Source organism: Phyllobates terribilis, unplaced genomic scaffold, assembly GCF_046119375.1.
Source record: "Phyllobates terribilis strain yellow unplaced genomic scaffold, ASM4611937v1 Scaffold_3__8_contigs__length_932513732, whole genome shotgun sequence".
In the NCBI taxonomy this organism is placed as follows: domain Eukaryota; kingdom Metazoa; phylum Chordata; class Amphibia; order Anura; family Dendrobatidae; genus Phyllobates; species Phyllobates terribilis.
In genome coordinates, this window is record NW_027362763.1 from 175,652,414 (window position 1) to 175,672,941 (window position 20,528).

Here is a 20,528-nt window from a genome sequence, read left to right on the forward strand (position 1 = left end):
ACACCGAGTGAAGCGAAGGATTGGCGCTGAAGGACCTGTGTATGAAGTTCAACCCGAGGGGGCTGAAGGAGCCCCTACCAGAGTGGTTCATCGTAGTATGCTGCGACCCTGTCTGTCTAAAGATGACGAGGGTGGAGAAGAATCACCTGCTTCTAGAGAGGGACCTGTCACAGTTGCCCCGAGCCACGATGTAAATGAAGAAGAGTTGTTGATTCTACCTCCGAGCCCCAACACTCGATTACCTGCAGTCCCCAGTGCAGGCAGCGAGGGAACAACATCGGTTGAAGCCACTGGGCTGGCGGAGATTGGAAATCCGTGTGACCCTGCACCCCCCATCGGTCAAACTGAGTTACGCCGGTCAGAACGGACAACAGCAGGAGTGCCTCCTCACCGTTATGAACAAGATCAATTCATATGGTACTGTATCTTCCAGGAAGTCCAAGAATGTGAACGTTTGATGAAGGAACTCTCGCCCGTGGAATGGCGAGTTAAAGGAGAGCGGGAGTGAAAGGGGGAAGACCGTGGTGTGAGTGCTTTCAGAGCAAGGGATCCGGAACTGCCGGGGCCGTACCTCTTGTTGCAGGGGGAAGACAGACTGCAAGCAGAGGAGTCATATGACAGGGAAGCCGGGGGTGTGTCGAGAAAGAGAGCTGGGAGGTCAGGTGACAGAGGGACTCCTGGTGTGACGAGAGAGAGGGAGAGGAGAGGACGTTTGCGTGGGAAAGCGAAGCTGGGTCCTGCGGAGCAGAGCAGTGTGAGAGGGTCCAGGCTCCTGGCTACAGGACTTGGAGCAAGGGATCCGAGTGCAGTGGACCGGAGGAGTCAAGCTGACTGTAGGGAGAAGAGACGTAGAGTCCATGGAGCTGAGCACGTGAGGTGCACTGTTATGGACTAGGGGCTCAGCGGGTAAAACCGGAGACCGCCCGCTGCTGCCAGAAGATGGAGCATTGTTTGGGTGGGGAAGCCTGAAGACAGCATCACCAGCACCAGCTGGCAACTGCTTTGTAGAGGGCACAAGTCAGCGAAGTGAAAAAATTGTCGTTTTTTACCGGTTTGACTCTGCTTCATCTAGTTAAACTGAAAACTGTCAGTTACAGACTAATACCTGCTATTTCCCCATATTTTCCCCTGTTACTCCCTGCCTGGAGATTCACCTTGTTATCATAAACTTTCCCTGTTTATTAACCCTGTATTGGCTGCTCTGTGCTTTTGTGTCACTGCATCTAAAGTACCTGTGTTACATAGACTAAACATGTTATTTTGACTTGCAGAGTCTCTGTATTTGACTCCACTGAGCATATCTGCAATGTCATTGGTCAGTAATTGCAAAGGGAGCTGCCAGCAGTGGATCTTGATGATTCGTATACCCAACTGCATTTAGCGTGGCAGAACCTTTCTCATACAACCATTAAAAACTTTACTGATAGCAACCAATTTGTGTAAGCGGGGGCAATTTCTGCGTTTGGTGAAATATACTTGATAGTAAATAAATAAAGACATGAAAATTTGATTTTCATTATTTTCATAATTTGCATATCAGTAACATGTCTATCAATCTTGTGATTTTCTTTATTCCATTAATTGGTGTTGGCAATACTGGCAATATTGAGGAATGCATAAATTTGCGTCCGTTAGTCTGTGTCTATTATTTTTGTGGGAAGTACTGTGTTTTAAAGGCACAGGGATGGATGTTGCTGTTTTGTTTTTTTTTGTGGGCAGAGGTGGCCAAGACAGGGTCAGCAAACTGAATCTTTGCCTGCAGTAAAGGGCAATTAGATGAATATTCAGTACTGACTCGAACATATGGCCATGTTTAGAGTAGTAAATGCTTGACCCACTTGCAAAACCACAAAGTGCAAGAGACATTAATAAACTTCATGTAGTGCAACAGTAATATTTCACTTCTATTATAAATAAATCATGTAACAAAAGCACAAAAAGTACAGCATGTGAGCAAGAGTATCAGATTCCTGGTGGAGGAACCCAACAGAAGAGAGGACAGTCCATAGTGCATCCATGCACAATCAATGACTCCAGGGGAGGAGTCCTGAGGAGATAATTTGCATATTCCCACTGCATTTTGGGGTAAGTGAAGAGTCTCCGCGAGCTCAAAGAACACTGGATTTGGGCTGTTGGAGCTGAAAAGAGGACATCGGTAAACCAGGGGAGGAGTCCTGAGGAGATAATTTGCATATTCCCACTGCATTTTGGGGTAAGTGAAGAGTCTCCGCGAGCTCAAAGAACACTGGATTTTGGCTGTTGGAGCTGGAAAGAGGACATCAGTAAACCGCGCGCCTGCCGGCGCACGCATATTGAAGCTTTTTTCACTGTTTTCAGAACATTAACAGTAAGAACATGGAAGAGTCCAGGAGCCATTTGGTGAGCTGCATATCCTGCTACATGTTCACAGACTTGCCAGTGGAAAAGCCAAACTTCACATGCCAGAAATGCAAGCTTGTGTCCCTGTTGGAGGAAAAGTTGCGAAATCTAGAAGAGAGGTTAACTACCTTGAAAATCATTAAGGAAGGTGAAGAGTTCTTAGACAGAGCAGAATTATCTCTTCATGATTCAGAAAGAGAAGAAATTCGAACTGCACCTGAGGAAACAGAGGAATGGAAGCATGTGACCCACAGAAGCAGGAGGATCGAGAGGCAGTCAGCACCCATACTGCTCAGGAACCAGTACCAGGCTCTCACGCAGGAGCACCATGAAGAAATACAGCAAGATAAGACTTTGCCAGCAATGAATAACCTTGTAAGCCCTCAGAATCCTCCTGGATGGAGAAAGAAGAATGTTGTGAAGAAAAAACGGAGAGTGGTGGTCATGGGGGATTCCCTGTTAAGAGGAACAGAGGCCGCTATCTGCAGACCAGACATAACCTCAAGAGAAATGTGCTGTCTTCCTGGAGCAAAAATTAAAGATGTGTCTGACAGGATATCAAGACTCTTCAGACCTACAGATCACTACCCATTTCTGCTAATACATGTGGGGACAAATGACACCGCAAGAAAGGACCTGGAAACCATCTGCAGTGACTTTGAAGACTTAGGCAAGAAAGTGAAAGAATTGGGAGCGCAGGTGGTCTTCTCATCCATCCTCCCAGTGGATGGCCATGGAACAATGAGGTGGAATAAGATTCTACAGGTGAACAACTGGCTACGTCGATGGTGCCGTCAACAAGGATTTGGATTTCTGGATCACGGAATGAATTACCTATACGATGGACTACTTGCTAGAGATGGGGTGCACCTTACGAAGACTGGAAAACATGTATTTGGAAGTCGCCTTGCTACACTCATCAGAAGAGCTTTAAACTAGAACAATGTGGGAAGGGAAGCAAAAGGCCAGAAAAAGCCATACAGCTGACAAATACTATTGAGATCTCTGCTACTGGAAGTGGAAAGGAAGAACAAAGACAAAACAATTTAAATAATAAAAATATGGGAGGAAGAGAAACCAATCACAAACTAAAATGTTTTTATACAAATGCACAAAGCATGGGCAACAAACAAGGAGAATTGGAACTACTAATGCAGGAAAAGAAATATGATGTCATTGGAATCACTGAAACTTGGTGGGACGATACACATGATTGGAATAAAAGGCTAAAAGGATACAACTTATTTGCAAGAAACAGAATTGATAAACGAGGAGGAGGTGTCGCATTGCATGTTAGAAAAGCGTATATCTGCACAGAGATTGAAGCTTCAGAGACTGGGAGTTCTGTGGAAACTGTTTGGGTAAGAATACAAGGAGAGAACAACGGAAAGGACACCATTGTAGGCATTTACTACAGGCCACCTGGGCAAGCTGAAGATATGGATGAACTCTTTATGTATCAAATGACCAAGTTCTCCAAAAAATATGACGTAGTGGTCATGGGAGATTTCAACTATCCAGACATTTGTTGGGAATCTCTCTCAAGTAAAACTAACAGGTCAAGCAAATTCTTATCCTCTATTGCTGACAACTTTATCTTCCAAAAGGTAGGGGAGAAAACAAGGGGATCAGCTACTTTGGATCTAATCCTTATAAACAGGGAGGAAATGGTTGAGGAGGTAAAGGTGGCTGGGACCCTAGGAGGCAGCGATCATGCTATTATAGAATTTTGGATAACTAGAGGAGGAAGACATGTGAAGACTCAAACTTCAAGGTTAGATTTTAGAAAGGCAGATTTTAAGAGACTCAGAAAGAGAATAGGAGGGATCCAATGGCTGGATGTCCTTAAGGACAAAAATGTCCAGGAAGGATGGGAAATTTTTAAAAATGAGATTCTCAAACCACAATCGTTAACAATCCCGAAAAGTAGGAAGAATGGGAAGCATTTAAGGAAACCAGGATGGATGAACACAGAACTTAAACACATGCTAAAAAGAAAGAAAGAAATGTTTATTAAATGGAAAGAGGGAGGCATATCTAAAGAGGATTATAATGCAGTCTGCAGATCCTGTAGGGCACGTATCAGGTTAGCTAAAGCTGACAATGAATTAAGGCTTGCAAGAGATGTCAAAAGCAATAAAAAAGGATTTTGGGGGTATGTCAAAAGTAAAAGAAAAGTCAAAGATGCTATAGGATTTTTACAGGATGAAAATGGAGAAATGGTAAGAGAGGATGTTGAGAAGGCCGAACTTTTTAATTCCTATTTTGCATCTGTTTTCTTTCAGAAAGAAAATGTAACATCAACTGATCTTCACTGTCCTTTTAAAGGAATAGAAGAATCCAAGTTATCTGTAAACAGAAAGATTGTGAAGGAATATTTAGCTAACATAAATGAGTTCAAGTCTCCAGGTCCAGATGAATTACACCCCAGAGTACTGAAGGAGATCGTAGAAGAAATTTTAGAACCACTCTCCATAATCTTTGAAAATTCTTGGAGAACAGGAGAAGTCCCAGAAGACTGGAGAAGAGCAAATGTTGTTCCTATCTTCAAAAAGGGGAAGAAGGTGGACCCAGGGAACTATAGGCCGGTGAGTCTGACTTCTATACCAGGAAAGATCTTTGAACAAATTATTAAACAACATGTATGTAAGTACCTGGATAAGAATGAAGTGATTAACCAGAGTCAGCATGGGTTTGTAACTAACAAGTCATGTCAGACTAACTTAATTTCCTTCTATGACAGAATCACTGACTGGGTGGATCAGGGAAATGCTGTAGATATAGTATATCTTGACTTCAGCAAAGCATTTGACAAAGTATCTCATACCATCCTTATTGAAAAAATGACCAAGTATGCAATGGACCAGGCAACTGTTAGGTGGATTCATAACTGGCTTAGTGATCGGACTCAAAGGGTGGTTGTAAATGGCTTCACATCCAGCTGGATGAATGTCTCAAGTGGGGTACCACAGGGCTCTGTCCTGGGACCTGTATTGTTCAACATCTTCATCAATGATTTAGATGAAGGAATTGAGGGTAAACTGATTAAATTTGCTGATGACACAAAGCTAGGAGGGATAGCTAATACTAGAGAAGAGAGAGAGAGGATTCAAAAAGACCTAAATAAACTGGAGCAGTGGGCAGCAACCAACAGAATGTTTTTTAACAGGGAAAAATGCAAAGTACTACATCTGGGCAATAAAAATGAAAAAAGCATATACAGAATAGGAGGAATAGAGCTAAGCAACAGTACATGTGAAAAAGACTTAGGTATACTAATAGATCATAGACTGAACATGAGTCAACAGTGTGATGCAGCAGCAAAAAAGGCAAATACAATTCTGGGATGTATTAACAGAAGCATACAGTCTAGATCACGTGAAGTCATTATCGGTCTTTACTCCTCTTTGGTCAGACCTCATCTGGAATACTGTGTACAGTTTCGGGCACCACATTTTAAAAAAGAAATAGACAAACTGGAGCAAGTTCAGAGAAGAACGACCAGAATGGTGACTGGTCTGCAAACCATGTCCTATGAGGAACGGTTGCAGGATTTGGGAATGTTTAGCTTGCAAAAAAGAAGACTGAGAGGAGACTTAATAGCTGTCTACAAATATGTCAAGGGCTGTCACATTGTAGAAGGATCATCTTTATTCTCATTTTCACAAGGAAAGACTAGAAGCAATGGGATGAAACTAAATGGGAGGAGACACAGATTAGATATTAGAAAAAACTTTTTGACAGTTAGGGTGATTAATGAGTGGAACAGGCTGCCACGAGAGGTGGTGAGTTCCCCTTCAATGGACGTCTTCAAACAGAGGCTGGACAGACATCTGTCTGAGATGATTTAGTGAATCCTGCTTTGAGCAGGGGGTTGGACCAGATGACCCAGGAGGTCCCTTCCAACTCTACCATTCTATGATTCTATGATTCTATGAATATTTCTATATCTACAATTTCTTTAACGTTTGGCAAAAAAAATCTGTCTGTATTCGCTAAACCCTTTTTTAATTACAAAGTTCAAGTTTTAGTTTGTACTTTAAACAAAAATGTATCCCTCACTATTCCTCATTGGAGGTATATGGCATAATGTACGTATTTGCTTCAGAACTGTCAAGAAATTTGTAGACATGTACCTCGGACATGGCAGTGACACTTTTATTTGTTGGAAAAAACATAATCCTTATTTGCTAATGAAGAGGTAATGAGTTACCAAAATGTGATGCCATCATGAATCCTGGTGTGAAGTCACTACAGGGGCGGACAAACCATTGGTGTAACCTGTGCAGCCCAAGGGGTAAGGGATCTTACTTTCAACTCCAAAACAGATGGAATTGAGCATTATGAGGAGCTACTGGACTTCAAAGGGCCCCTATATTTTTTCTTGCACAGGGGCCTCTTCTGTCTGTGTCAGCTCCAGATTGCAATTTCTAGTAGCTAAAGTTATTCTATGGATGTCACATTTTCATTAACAGTGGCTCATATCAATATACGGTATGTTTGAGCATAATTTCCAATGAAATGGCACCAAAAATTGAAGTTAAGTTAAGTGGCTAACTTAAAAGGCTTGTCCACTACTATTCAAAATATGCCAATGTGTTTTTATGATGAAAAGAAGCTTCTTTCTAATTACCTCCGTCTGTCATTTCTGCCTGTGAGTGGTGCTGTCCCTGGCCGCTCACAGGCAGCATGTGACCCCCCGCTGATGTCACGTCAAGTGAGGCATGACTCAGCGCTGGGGTCCCCGTGGTGGCTGCTGAGTTGTGGGGGGGTTATCCCCCGCGTCACATCCAGCATCCACCACGTGCTTTCCCAATGAATGGGGAGAGGGAGAGCGTGCGGTGGATGCCGGGTGTGACGCGGGGGATAACCCCCCCACAACCCAGCAGCCACCGTGGATTGCAGAAGAGGGACCTGCGGCTGCATCCGGAATCATGACATGACATCAGCGGATGTCAGAGCCGGCTGCAGCCGGGGGTCAAGTGCTGCCTGTGAGCGGCCACTGATAGCGCCACTCACAGGCAGAAAGAGCAGAGGGAGGTAATTAGAAAGAAACTTCTTTTCATCATAAAAACACATTGGGCTATTTTGAATAGTAGTGGACAACCCCTTTAAGGTTTATGTGTATAATTGCTCTACTACCCTCAAGTATAGGAGCTCCAGGTATGACACATTTGTCATAAACTGTTACACCAGCATAATGTTATACATTTTAGAATTTTACACATAGAGTTTTTCCATAAATTATAATGATTTGATCAGATCATTATGAATTTTGCTTAATTTATAATCAAATACATTAAAAATGTGCAATAAAACATGGATTTGTTTGTCCTCATTGTGAAATACTAATGTTTTAACCCCTCCCCAGCCTGTACTGTAATCATCTGTCATGTTAAGTGTGTCCTGCAGGAATGCCGGTGGCGTAGTGTTGATTAATAGTGGCAGGTTGCTTTTGAGTTATGCAATGAGTTTAAACTCTCACATTCCCTTTGTCACACTGCCATCATTATATAATGGAATAGAATGCAGATTAATGCTTTTTATAATTATTGATAATTAGAATATTTAAGCTAAATTGACTAAAAATAGTTAAAAAAAACTTTAATAAAGTTTAGGAACAAAAAAATTGATGACCACATTATTATGAGGATTTACATTATTTATATAGAACCAGAAATGCAAATGGAAATGGAATTAGTCCTTCCCCTCAGAAAAATAAAATATTAATAAAAACAAAATTAATTAAGTATTATAATAGTTTTATGTACCCTAAAATGGCAGTAGTGAAAAATATGGAGAGGCAAAAAACTGGCAAGTGTCTTGGTTTCAACATGTCATTGAAATAGGCAGAGAATATTTTACACTCATAGATGTAAATAACCACATAAATTAATGAACCTTGTCTTCATACACATTACAGTTTATGGAAAACAAACAATATGTGATATACAGTAGATTACATGTGGTGTAAGAACGTAAGGACCCTCAATATGGTCAGGAAATTGCAGATTAAAATGTATCATGGAGTAAAATATAGAATCAATTATAGAATCATCCAACATATATACATAGGACTTCTGATAGGAAATGTAAGGATAGTATAGAGCACCTAATTCTGTAGTGTATGTAGCCTGGAAGTACCGGAGCATTTGCTTTGATGCTTTTGCTTAGCAATTCTCATATAAAGGTAACTTCTAGTGATGAGTGAGTATGCTCTCTACTGCTCGGTACTCGCCCGAGCATCTCACTGCTAGAGATGCTCGGCGCTCGCCGAGTATTTCCAGGGTTGCTCGGCGGGAGCTCGGGTCTCCTCCCTGCATGTTTGGCACTCTTTCGAGCGCCAATGAACATGCAGGGATTGCCTGCCACTCACTGTAATGCTGTAGCCATGTTGGTTGTGGCATTACAGTGATTGGCTGTCCACACAGCGTCATCAGGTCTATATCAGACCTGGTGCCGCCATGCTCATCACAGTCACTCCGGAATCAGACAGTGTAGGGAGAGGTGCTGCTGAGCTAGGGAGAGATTTGCTTGCTTCTAGTTAGTGTAGGAGTTCCAAACTATATTAGAGACACATATCCATCTCAACAAACAGTCCTTCTGAGGACTAATCCATCTGCAGAGATATCAGGTAGGCAGTGTATATAGGCAGGCAGGCAGTGTATATAGCAGGCTGCAGTGCACATAGCACAAGAGGCTCCATTCCAGTTCTGTCTACTGCTGCTGTTAGATATTTCTATAAATAGGCCCAGGTCTCAGGGGCCAGGAATATTTTTTTTTAACTTAATCCTCATTATTTGCTTAAAAAACACTCCAGAGAACACAGTTTTTCTGCGCCAATTGCTTGTTGGCACTGTAGAAAACAGAAAGGTCCTTTCCATATTACAGCGCTAAAAATCCAGATATTTAAACCTGTGTTTTCTCCGTCACACGGATCACATACATGTTTTCAGAAAATACTGCCATTTCTGACCTTCATTAAAAATTTGTTTCAGTGTGTTAGTGAAGCAATTGACACCAGTTTGCTGTTCAAAATAGTTACCTACAGGACAGGTATTTAAAACTGTGGTTTCTCCATCATACGAATCACATATAAGTTAGCTCCAAATTCAGTCATTTGTAGTGAACGTGGAAGATATTGTCCTCCATTTAGAATGGGCAAGGCACGTGGCAAGGGACAGGGAACTGGACGTGATGGTGATGATGGTGCATGCAGAGGCCAAGGCCGTTGGCAAGCTGAAATTGTGCCACAACAAACACCCACATCTTCCCGCTCGACCTTCCTGTCCCAATTAATAGGGGACCACAGAACACCACTATTGAACACAGAGCAGTGTGCAAAGGTTATTGGTTGGATAGCAGATAATGCTTCCAGTCACTTAGCCACCACTACCACCACCTTGGCTTCCACATGGTCAAGTCTCAGTAGCTGTGAGTCTGGACTGCATATTCTTAACCCTGAACCTCCTTCCTCCCACCATGCCAAGTGCCCAGAGACAACTGATCCTACACTTGGACACTCCGAAGAGCTGTTCACTTTTCCATTTATAGATTCGGGCCTCTCGCCCAGTCCACTTGAAGAGGGGCAAGAGGAGATTGTATGTAGCGATGCCCAAATTTTTGAGCAGCCATGGTCACACAAAGGCAACGGTGGGAAAGTTTCACAAGAGGTGGACGATGATGTGACACAATTGCCTGAAAGTCAGGAGGAGGACCAGAGTGCGGAAGTGGAAGATGAGGTGGTGGATGATATAGTAACTGACTCAACCTGGCAGGAGGAACTGCAGAGCGAGGACAGCAGCACACAAGGGGAGGGAGGCAGAGCACCCTAACAGGCAGGAAGAAGCAGTGTAGTGGCTGCAGAAAGAAGGCAGGCAACCGTTCCCCATAACACCAACATGAAGGAAGTTGCCAGTACAACTGTTAGGTCTTCTGAAGTCTGGTTGTTTTTTAAAGACTCTGCCGATAACCCCAAAAAGGCCATTTGCACCACATGCCAGGCCAGCATCAGCAGGGGTGGCAAAACGACCAGCCTGACCACCACCAGCATGATCAGGCACATGGCAGCAAAGCATCCGACTTTGTGGGCCGAACCCCAGGGTCCAGGAACAGTGTCTGCAGGTGGCACCACTGCTTCTTCCTCTGTTGTACATGCAAGCCAATCCCCTGTCCATGGTGCATGCAAAGATGCCTCCTGCTTTGCACCTGTCATTGCACACTCTAAAGTAGCAGCATCAGGAAGCATGTCCATGTCCCAGCGCAGCATTCAGTTGTCCATACCCCAGTCCTTGGAACACAAGTGCAAATACACAGCCAATGCCCCACAGGCCACACTACTAAATTCCCACATTTTGCGACTGCTTGCTCTAGAAATGTTGCCTTTTAGGCTCGTGGAGACGGAAGCATTCCGCAACCTGATGGTGGCAGCCATTCCTCGGTACTCGGTCCCAAGCCGCCACTATTTCTCCCGGTGTGCTGTCCCCGCATGACACAAGCATGTATTACAAAACATTAGCCGTGCCCTCAACAATGCAGTTGCCGGGAAAGTCCACCTAGCCTCTGACACGTGGACAAGTGCTTGTGGGCAGGGATGGTACATCTCGCTAAAGGCACACAGGGTTAACATAGTGGAAGCCCGGACCCAGTCGGACCTTGGGACGGAACACGTCATCCCGACGCCAAGGATTGCGAGCGCTAGGTCAATATGGGTTGCCCCCACAGTCTACAGCTCCTACACCTCATCCTCGTCAGCCCCCTCTTGCTCTTTAGCCTCCATCTCCGAAATGACCACATCAGTCACAAGCTGGAAGCACTGCAGCACTGCCTCGGCCAAGCAGCAACAGGCTGTGTTGAAGATAATATGCTTAGGTGACAAACCGCACAATGCTGAAGAGTTGTGGACAGCTCTGAAAGAGCAGGCAGATCTGTGGCTCACACCACTGAACCTACAGCCAGGCAAGTTCGCATGTGACAATGGCTGGAACTTCACACAACTTCAATGTGGAACAGGGCAGGGGAACACTGTCAAAGTTCTGGTAGAATTTTCTCAGACCTTCCCATCGAACAGTCCCTGAGATGTTGGGTACTCTCACAAGAAGTGCAAAGTTTGGGAAGATGCTGAGGGAGTACTTTGCCAACCGTACCAATATCTTCCGTGATTCCTCTGTGACTTGTAATTATTGGGTATCCATGCTGGTTACGTGGAATGAACTGGCTCTCTACGCCTCGGAGGTCCTGGCCTACCCTGCCGCTAGCGTTTTATCAGAGCGGGTTTTTTGTGCCGCTGGTGGAATTATAACTGATAAGCGGATCCGCCTGTCAACTGAAAATGCTGACAGGCTGACTCTTATAAAAATGAACAAGGGCTGGATTGGGACGGACTTCTCAACACAACCGAATGATAGCAGCGTAACATAAACTCAAATCCAGTGTCTTTTTTTTGGGATGTGTATTCCCATGCACCTCTTCACACCCACACATGGGTATACGCTTCCACATTTTGGCTATTTGCTCTTTTTCTCCTCCTCCTCCCCATCCTCCACCACCAAATCACCAGGGGGACCGTGGTCCGTGATGCAACACCACATAATTTTTTTAAAGGGTGTTTATGATGCTCGTAAAAAAATGTTTTATACAGTATGTTCATGTATACCTCCCAGGGGTAAGTTTTTGTCAGCCCATACACTTAGTGCATGGGCATTACAAGTATAGGAGGCTTGCTCCTTTCTAATGGGAACATTTTTTTATGAGGCCCTCTAAGTCTATTCAAAGGGGCATTGGAGTGCCTCCCAATTTTTGGCAGTCCTTGCATTCACTGCATAGGCCAACACTATGGGAGATCAACTTACTAATAATGGGAACATTTTTTCATGAGGCCCTGTACATCTCTTCCATGGGGCATTGGAGTGTCTCCCAATTTTTGTCAGCCCTTGAATTCACTGCATAGGCCAACACTATGGGAGACCCTCTCTTTTCTAATGGGAATTTGTCGTTACTGTGGCCCTACTTTATGTGTCTTTAAATTCTTAGTGGGATTTTTCCTAAATGTGGTCAGCCGTTGGACTTACTGCATACCCTATAACTGTTTAGCAGACCCTCTCCTTTCTAATGGGAACATGTCGTACTCATAACTGTGGCCCTGCTCTATGTGTCTTTAAATTGTTAGTCAAAAAGGGGGTGGGGTGGAAAAGCGCAGTGCTTGTGTGAACCTGTGGAAGTAGAATATGCGTGCAGATACAGTGGTCTGCTCACCTGAGTGGGTTGTGCAGATCGCACAACCCAGGTTAAACAGCTACTGGCGCTGATAGCGCTGCCACGATGCCTTCAGTGTCTCCTCTGGATTAGCAGATGGAGCTTCCAATCATGTGATTCCGGGTAGGGTCACATGGGTGATGACATCTTCGCAGGTCCTACAGGTCCTGCAGCTGAAATGGTATCCAGTTCTCCGCAGCCTCAAGCCACAACTCCCAAGGGAAAAGTGAACAGTGTGCAAATTGAAGTGGTCAGTGGGGCGCTAGAAACTGGATAAGGCGCTGGAAAATGATAAAACAAACCTCTTTATTGAAGTTCTAATGCCCACAACGCGTTTCTGCAGCGATCTGCTGCCTTCATCAGGTGGATGAACTCCCCCTGATGAAGGCAGCAGACCGCTGCAGAAATGCGTTGTGGGCATTAGAACTTCAATAAAGAGGTTTGTTTTATCCTTTTCCAGCGCCTTATCCAGTTTCTAGCGCCTCACTGACCACTTCAATTTGCACACTGCTTAAATTGTTAGTGTTTTTTTTTCTAAATTTGGTCAGCCGTTGGACTCACTGCATACCCAATAACTGTACAGAACACCCACTCCTTTGTAATGAAAACATGTCATTACTGTGACCCTGCTCTATGTTTCTTTAAATTCTTAGTGGGATTTTTCCTAAATTTGGTCAGCCGTTGAACTCACTGAATACCCTATAACTGTATAGCAGATCCTCTCCTTTCTAATGGAAACATGTCGTACTCATTACTGTGGCCCTGTTCTATGTGTCTTTAAATTGTTAGTGGGGTTTTTACTAAACTTGGTTAACCGTTGGAATCACTGCATACCCTATAACTGTATAGCAGACCCTCTCCTTTCTAATGGGAACATGTCGTACTCGTTACTATGGCCCTGCTCTATGTGTCTTTAAATTCTTAGTGGGTTTTTTCCCAAATTTTGGTCAGCCCTTGCAGTTACAGCATGTACATTACCACTCTAGGAGACCTGCTCCTTTATAATAGGAGCATTTTTTTTACTGAGACCATCATTTATGTCTCTTCAAAGGGGTATTGGGTTGCGACTGAATATTTGGCAGCCCTTGCAGTCACTTCATATGCAATAACAGTATAGGAGACCCACTTGTTAATAATGGAATAGCAAAGCATAGCCGGCTGATGGTTCTCTAACAATAGCGAGAGCCAACTGCTGGCCTTTTAAGAATAGTAAGGGCCGCCTGATGGCCCTATAAAAATAGGCTTTGTGACTTTCAGAGTCCCTCCATCATAAATGAAACAGGATGTGTTTGATGATGTGTCACACACCACATGGCAAGATAAGGTTGTAAAATGTTAAAATGACATTTCCCAGAGAATGCATTTGTCTTAAAAAATAACGTAAAAAACAGTAAGATCTTTCTTTAGTATAAAAAACAGAGTCGCCAATGTAACCTCAATGTAATCACATTGTTCAGCTCCTGCACCTCCTCCTCCATCTCCAAAATGACCACATCAGTCACAAGCTGAAAGCACTGCAGCACTGCCTTGGCCAAGCGGCAACAGACTGTGCTGAAGATAACATGCTTAATGCTTAGGTGACAAACCGCCCAGCCCTGCAGAGTTGTTGAAAGCGGTAACACAGCAGCCTGATCTGTGGCTTTCACCGCTGAACATACAGCCGGGCATACTCGTGTGTGACAATGGGCAGAACCTGGTGATGGAGAAATGACAGCCGGAGTAGATACGGTTTCCCTCTATGCCAGGCCTTTCACCGAGCTAAAAAATATGGCTGTGGTGAAATGCAACTCCCACTGAGAAACTGTTTCAGATTGAAAAACATTGGGCCCACCAGAGGATTTCATTCTGAGGGCTCACCTTTCTACCTCGCCCAAGAGCCCCATAGCAGCTGCAAAGTTGGTGCTATCATGAACTCTCCTGATGTAGAAGCCAGGGCATACCAGAGGATTCTCTGGTGGGACCGTCCAACCCTGCCGAGAAGCAGTCCTGGCTAAGAAAAGTGTGTGGGAAGGTTCCCGGACACTCTATGACTGCTTTTTTACTGAGGTGGAAACCCACGCAAACACGGGGAGAACAAACAAAATCCTTGCAGATGTTGTCCTTGCTGGGATTTGAACCCAGGATCCCAGCACTTCAAGGCTTGAGTGCTAACCACTGATCCAATGTGCTGCCGTTCACTCTCTGATATCTAACAGGCTGGAGAAACTTGCACCTACTGCCACTTTATCTTCTGCTCCTTTGTGAGAAACTAATGTGTTTGGGTAGCCACTAAAACTACCAAATAAAATTCCTGAGAAGGAAATTGGGGATGGCTTTGCTGCTGGTACTGGGGGCATTGCTAATATCATGGCGTCGTACCATAGTTTACTGGAAATATTTCAGGCTGGTAGGAGGCAAGCAGATTCCCACAGAAAAGTACCATTAGTAATATTCAGGGACCAGCGCTTGTAGAAGGCGGAGACAACACCGGGAGAAATAGTGGCGGCTGGGGACCGAGTATGGACACGAGGCATGAGGCATGAGGTTGTGAAAAGCTTCCGCCTCTATGAGCCTAAAAGACCACATTTCAAGTGCAAGCAGCTGCCCAGAAATCTGGCAGTTTAGTATTGTGGCCTTTGGGTGGGTGGCTGGCTGGCTGCATACTTGTGCTTGCATTCCAAGTATCAGAAAACTAAGCAGATGGTGACCTCTATCATCATCATGGCCTCACCTCAGCACTATGAACTCTCCTGAAGCAGAAACCAAGGCCCACCGGAGGAGTCTCCGGTTTGTTGGTGGGCCCGTCCAACCCTGCCGAGAAGCAGCCCTGGCTAAGAAAAGTGTGGGGGAAGGTTCCCGGACAATCTATGGCTGCTTTTTTAATGTGGATCGGACGTGCTTATGCATGATATTTCTCAAACCGCATTGCAGATCAGACCATTGCCCAACTCTGTAGTCATGAAATTAAATGCGCAAAGAAAGATGTTTGTGTGTCAAAGCACCACCGACAAGTGCGAGTTGATGTTGGATGGGCTGCTATTGCTTCTGCAACAAGCTGCATTAGAGTACTTTCTGGGAGAAATGACACCCAGAGTAGATACGGTTTCCCTCTATGCCAGTCCTTTCACTGAGCTAAAGAATATGGCTGTGGTGAAATGCACCCGACCGCCCCCGGCATGAGGTTGTGAAAAGCTTCTGCCTCCACGAGCCTAAAAGGCCACATTTCAAGTGAAAGCAGCTTTAGAGGACTTCCTGGGAGAAATGACAGCTGGAGTAGATATGGTTTCCCAAGTCCTTTCACCAACTAAACAATATGGCTGTGGTGAAATGCAACTCAGCAAAAAAAGCTGTGGACTGGCTCCGTACCGTCCCTGGTCACATTCACTTGACCACATGTTTGTGGGTAGTCGGTCCTTCCCAGTAAGTACACGGGTAATGTTGTTGGACCCATGCTTGTGGAAGGTGGAGACAATACCGGGAGAAATAGTGGCGGCTGGGGACCGAGTATGGACACCAGGCCGCCGCCAGCATGAGGTTATGAAAAGCTTCCGCCTCCACGAGCCTAAAAGGCCATATTTCAAGTGAAAGCAGCTTTAGAGGACTTCCTGGGAGAAATGACTGCTGGAGTAGATATGGTTTCCCAAGTCCTTTCACCAAGCTAAAGAATATGGCTGTGGTGAAATACAACTCAGCAAAAAAAGCTGTGGACTGGCTCCGTACCATCCCTGGCCACATTCACCTGTCCACGTGTTTGTGGTTAGGCGGCCCTTCCCAGTAAGTTCACTGGGAAGGGCACGGGTAATGTTGTGGGACCCGTGCTTGTGGAAGGCGGAGACGACAGCAGGACAAATAGTGGCGGCTGGGGACTGAGTATGGATACCCAGTCGTCGCTGCCATAAGATTGTGGACAGCTTCCGCTTCTATGAGCCTAAAAGGCCAAATTTCAAGTGCAAGCAGCTGTCATAAATTTGGCAGTGTAGTATTGCAGCCTGTGGGTGGGTGGGTGGTTGGCTGCATACTTGAGCTTGCATTCCAAGGAATGGGGTAGGAACAACTGAACGCTGCACTGGGACAAGGATGTGGACAGTGATTGTTGCAAGTCTGCAATGACAGGTGCATGGTGGGAGGCATCTTCGCATACGCCAAGGATCACTTATGATGGGCACACTTTTAGGCAGTGACCTGGGAGTCAGAGGTGCTTTCAGAGGTCTTCCCCATGCTGTTTCCATGTCTTTTCAGCACTGTATGCATGTGTCTGATGATGTGTCACACAGCACATGGCCAGAAAAGGTTGTAAAATGTTAAAATAACAATTCCCAGTGAATGCATTTGTCAAGGTTGAAAGCAATGCAAAAGTGCAAAAACGCATCAAAAACGCTATGTGTGAACATAGCACAAGGTGTGGAGGAGTATTTTTGGTTTTGGTTATTTATTTTGCCTCATATACAAGTCATTACCCTGGAAAGGATGTTCCTTAACATATTTCCCAGGAAAATCCATTTTGGATTCCTTTTTGTATGTTTTATTGTGAGTCCGTAAAAGTGGCGTAATACCTCTGACAACTTTGTTGACAACAGTGACCTGGGTGTCAGAAATGTTCCCATCGATTTGGGCAAATTTTAGGCCCTCTGCAGACCCTCGGGGGGAGCCTCCTGAAAAATGCTCGAGTTTCCCATAGACTTACATCGGGCTCGTTGCTCGGGTCGAGCACCCGAGTATTCCAATTTGCTCAACCCAAGCATTGAGCACCCAAGCATTTTAGTGCTCAAGCATCACTATCAGCAAGTTTTCCCCTAATCTTTGAATAGTAGAAAACCTTCATTTCGAGAATAATCCCTTACCTTTATTTTAACATGCCAGAGAATGCCCTTAATAAAATCTATAGTGGCCGTACTGAACTGTGATGTTCAGGCCACATATGCCAACAGTAGTTACCAACATGTTGTCAACATGTAAATATGATACTCAGCATGAGCGGTCATGCACAGATGGGAATCAACATGCTTAAACTAGAAAGAATTGGGATACAGACCTGATCCCGGCTTCGTTTAATTTTATCTGCATCCTTAGATATGTGCTTTCTGCACCTTTTTGGCACCTCACAGTACAGGCAGTGAGATTATGTCACTGCGGCATCTGTGCGAGTTTGTTGGAGCCAGACCTGGAGGGAAGAGCGATGTGCACCTTTTCTCAACAAATTTATTTGGTAATCCTTTCATAAATATAAAATTTGACCCAATGTACGTATGTACGTATTTGACCTAGTGTACGTGTAGTGGTATGTAACCCCTATTTGGTCATTTATAAGAGCAGAGTGACCTCCAAGTCCTGGTGGCAGCCAGAAGTCCCTTCTAAGAGTGAACTGGCTAGAGAAGCACCATGTGACATCGGAAAGAAGAGGCATTTCTGAAGACAGGTGGAGAGAGGGAAGTGATCAGCAGAGATGTTAATGTGGCACCCCTGAGGGTTCAGTCGCCACAGAGGTACTGCACCTCACCCAGAGGTGTGGCATCTCCTTCTCTCAGGTAGGGATGGAGTACTGCCCAGGACCCCAACACCCGCATTCAACACTACACTACTCCAGGCCGGCTGGAAGGGCATTATGCACTTCTTTTGCTACCCTGTCCATGGCTGGAGTGGGGGGAACCAAAGTGAGGGGGAACCAGTAGTGGGTGTGGGTGGAGGACGCAGACCAGGGGAGCACTTAGAGAATAGATATATAAAGAGAAGTCATCTTAGGGTGGCAGTGCAGTAAGTAAGTGGCAGCAAGAGGAGAGGAGGGGAGCAGAGTCTCTTCAGGAGCTCTGCTCCTGAGTGGGGCCTAGTGAGAGAGGCCCAGGAGAGGAGTGGGAGCAAGGGAGGAATGCTCCGGGAACAGAAGGGATCCCAGGGGGTACGGTGAGTGCAGGACGGCACCCGTACGCCCGAATCTGCCAGGCGTCAGAGGGATCAGGCCGCAGGAAGGGAACTGGTCCCTGGACCAGCCGTGTTACTCCAGGTCTCGGCTGGAAAACCGGAGGCTTCTGCACTTCCATTGTGCAGTTGCCACAACCTCACCCTAGCCGCCATGAAGGGCATCAAGTAGGTCCGGGAACTCCAGGTTGCCCAGAGGGATCTCAGAGTACCCGATCGGGACTGTGTGTGGGGAGCAGGAGGGAGAAGACCCAGCTCGGGAAGTCGGCTGAGGAAGGAACATAAAGAAGGGGGATCCCATGAAGTGCTTCTAATATACCTGAAGGAGTGCTGAACCCCTGCCTGGCAAATGTAGTGCAACGCGGGAGTCTGACACCTGGACAGTGTACCCAAGGAACCTAAAAAGAACTGTGAGTAAACTCAGATGACTGCACTCCACTGTCTCTGTCAGTTATTTCTACCATGCTACCGCGCCTGCACTACGACACTCAGCATCACCATCTGCACCTACACTGCCCCGGGGGCCTGTGGGGAGCAGACACATCCCAGCTGCCATCCCATCACCCCCAGAGGTCTGCAGCAGCGCCAGTACTTATTACTGGGAACCACAGGTGGCGTCACGAGACAAACTGTTTATTAAACCCCCTTTTATAGAGTGACCCCAGGGTACGGGCCCGGGAGCCGACTGACGTGACATCCCGCAGAAGGTAAAGGCCCGGGTACCGAACTTCCCCCATATCTCCCCCTGGACGAGTCATTAAGAGTAAGCTTATGTTTTGATTTTTTAAAAAACTTTTGCCGGCCATCTACGGTTCAGGAAAATGGCTGCCAGTCATGTATTATTTTCCTGATTCCACTCAAAGCAAATTTACAAAAAAATTATGTTTTTTTTTATATTTTAGTAGAATTGATTTATCTCATCTCTGCTATACCTTCTACCTTTTACTCCATAAAGCAAGAATTAGTTTCTTCTTACCTCTGCAGATGTCTTTAAATCAGTTTTGGCCTTTTAGAAAAGTGGACCTCAAACAAATTTTGTATTGACTGTGGTATTTAAGGGGTTAATTGGCCCTGATCGATTGCAAGACTGGCCAGGGCCAATACTGCAGGGTGTCAGCTGTCACATATTTCCGATTGCCATTTTAAAACAACAATGAGTGACTAATGCCCCTTAACGACCGCCGTCTTAATACGTATCGGAGGTCGTTAAGGGGTTAAATGAACAGTACTCCCACAGGCGGGGGAGTGAAGAGTACATACAGTTGCTTAAAGGAACAGTACTCCCTCTGGCAGGGGGTGCAGAATACACACAGTGGCCTAAAGGAACAGTGCTCACACAGCATTCTAAAGTAACACTACTCCCACAGTTAGTGAGGGGAGTATACACAGCAGATTAAAGAAACAGTACTCCTACACAGGGGAGGCAAAGTACACACAGTGGCTTTTAGCACAGTACTCTCATAGATGGCATTGCAGAGTACACCCAGTATCTTTTAGCACAGTACTAGCACAGTACTAGCACAGATGTGGGTTGCAGAATAGACACAGCATTTTTTTGCAGAGTGTGCAATCAGAATCTGTCCATGAGCCGCGTGCTATCATCACACTAATAAGAGCAGAATTGGCAGGCTGGGTCATGTGGTGCACCGGCCAATCACAGCCATGCAAACACTTGAAATGGCAGTGATGGCTCTGGAAGTGCCCACAGCCTAAAAGCATTTTGATTGGCTGTGCTGCAGCCTTTCAACAAGCTTTATTAGGCTGCTGAACATGATCATCACCCAAAACATACAGATAAAACTCCATGTTCGGGATTCAGTATCGGACACTAGGTGTCCGTTACAGACCCCAAACTTTCCCATTAGGGTTTGCTCATCCCTAATCTGCAATTATTCCAGAGTATGGCACCTCCACATCTACCTTTTGTTACAAGGTAGGTGGGAGCTTATGATCGGTACATTGTAATTGCTAAAACAATCCATTTTTTGTCTATGAACCAGTAG

General features: G+C 45.3%; 1 protein-coding gene across 1 annotated transcript in view; it reads right to left on the reverse strand.

The window, feature by feature from the left end:
• Positions 1-20,528, reverse strand: part of LOC141258965 (alpha-1,4-N-acetylglucosaminyltransferase-like) — a 95,621-nt gene that overhangs the window by 41,366 nt on the left and 33,727 nt on the right. The window lies entirely within an intron of this gene.